Source organism: Suricata suricatta, chromosome 10 (assembly GCF_006229205.1).
Source record: "Suricata suricatta isolate VVHF042 chromosome 10, meerkat_22Aug2017_6uvM2_HiC, whole genome shotgun sequence".
NCBI lineage: Eukaryota > Metazoa > Chordata > Mammalia > Carnivora > Herpestidae > Suricata > Suricata suricatta.
This window is the reverse complement of record NC_043709.1, coordinates 83,865,140-83,867,309: the sequence shown is the minus strand read 5'-3', so window position 1 is coordinate 83,867,309 and position 2,170 is coordinate 83,865,140. Positions and strand designations below refer to the sequence as shown.

Genomic DNA, 2,170 nt, shown 5'->3' with positions numbered 1-2,170 from the left:
AAAGCTAAAGACTTCCCTAACCTGGGGAAGAAAACACACAGCCAGGTCTAGGAAGCATAGACAGTGCCAAATAAAAGGACACCAAAGAGGTCCAGGCTAAGACAGGTAGTAATTAAAATACCAAAAGTGAAAGATAAAAGGAGACTTTTAAAGGCAGCAAGAAAAAAAGTAACTAGTTACATGCAAGGGAGCCCCCATAAGGCTGACAGCTGATTTTTCAGCACACCAGAAAGGAGTGGAATGATATATTCATGGTACTAAGAGGAAAACGCCCACAACCAAGAATATTCTTGGCTAGGTTTAAAATTAAGAATTGAAAGATAGATTCCTAGACATAGGTTAAAACAGTTTACCACCACTAAACGGACCTTACAAGATATGTCAAAAGGACTTTTTTAAGTAGAAAAGGCTATCATTCAGGGCACCTGGGTGGCTCAGTCAGTTAAGCGTTCAACTTCTGGCTCCGTCTCAAGTCATGATCTCATGGTTCGTGGGTTCAAGCCCAGCGTTGGGCTCTGTGCTGACTGCTAGCTCAGAGCCTAGGGCTTGCTTCGGATACTGTGTCTCCCTCTTCCTCTGACCCTCCCCTGCTCACGCTGTCTCTGTCTACCAAAAATAAAAACACTAAAAAAAAAAAGAAAGAAAGAAAAAGAAAAGGCTATCATTCAAGTAAGAAACTTGTCAGACAAAGAATTTCACTTGTAAATGCAAACATCAATCACTTATAAAGCCAGTATGAAGGTTGAAAGACAAAAACAATAATATCAGTTATATCTACAGCAATTAGGGTAAGGGCTACACAAAATAAAAAGATGTAAACTATGAGGTCCAACACCTAAAACAAGGGGTGGGCATAAAAAGTAGTGTTTATTAAATGTGTGAGAACTTCTCATGAGGAATTTAAGATACTAAACAGATGAACATAAGGGAAGGGAAGCAAATAGAATACAGAAACAGGGAGAGGGACAAAACATAATAGACTCTTAAATATAGAGAACAAACAGAGGGTTGCTGGAGGAGGGATGGGCTACAGGAGTAAGGAGCAGTAAGGAATCTATTCCTGAAATCATTGTTGCACTATATGCTAACCAACTTGCATGTACATTAAACAATTTATCAATTAATTTAAACCAAATAAAATAAAACATAAAAATAGAGCCTGATTTCCATGTGAATAAATAAATTAATAAATAAAATGGGTGTGAACTTAAGCAACCATCAACTTATAATAGATTGCTATATATGAGTGAGTGTATCTGCATATATATGCACATATAGGGTGTTATATATGAACTTCATGAGAACCACACCCCCAAAATCTGCAAAAGGTACATGTAATAGAAAGGCATCCAAGCATAACACAAAACCCCCCATCAAATCAGAAGAAAAGAGAGCCAAGAGAATAAAGAAGCCAAAGGAAACAACAAGGTTGAGGCTTCATTTCCATATTTATGTTAAATAACATGAGCCTATGCTACTTTTCCCAACATTGAGACCATGAATACACCATCGAAACCATGAACCTTTGTGCATTGACTGAAATGGGTATTTTGAAAACAATGATACACAATGTAAACCAGTTGCTCCTGAAAGACTCCCCATCACTGCTATCTGAGTCATCACCAGTCAAGGGATGGCAAGGGGGATATAAATGAACCTCATTTTAAAAATTCAAATGTTTGCTGGATGTAGCTAGTTAGACAATGCTCTACAATGGCTCAGCAAGACCTTTTATAAAACTTGAAACAGAAGTGCTGTAAGTAAAAAAACAACAACAATAAGAGTGCCATAAGAAAGAACACAATTAAGGATGTATTCTCATTCACGAAAATAGCAAATATTGTAACTTAAAAGAGAAATTAACCTTTTTAGTGTTACAAGTTTGTTTATTTCATAAAAAGGGCTTACCATGGATTCTTTTTATTTTTATTGTTTAAAGTAGCCTCCATGCCCAGCATGGAGCCCAATGCAGGACTTGAACTCACGACCCTGAGATCAAGACCTGAGCTGAGATCAAGAGTTGGACGCTTAATCCTAGGTGTCCCCATGGATTCTTTTAAATAGGAAACATCCATATGTGGTTAAGTGTTTGGAGGCTAAATATTCATTTACGCACAGGGGTGCAAAAACTGGGGTATAGCAAAACTTTAAAATGTTTATGAGACACTGC

The 2,170-nt window shown here is 37.4% G+C and overlaps 1 protein-coding gene across 1 annotated transcript in view; it reads right to left on the bottom strand.

Annotated features, from left to right (window-relative positions):
* Positions 1–2,170, bottom strand: part of LOC115305261 (ankyrin repeat domain-containing protein 26-like) — a 31,143-nt gene that overhangs the window by 6,399 nt on the left and 22,574 nt on the right. The gene's annotated exons all lie outside the window — the stretch shown is intronic.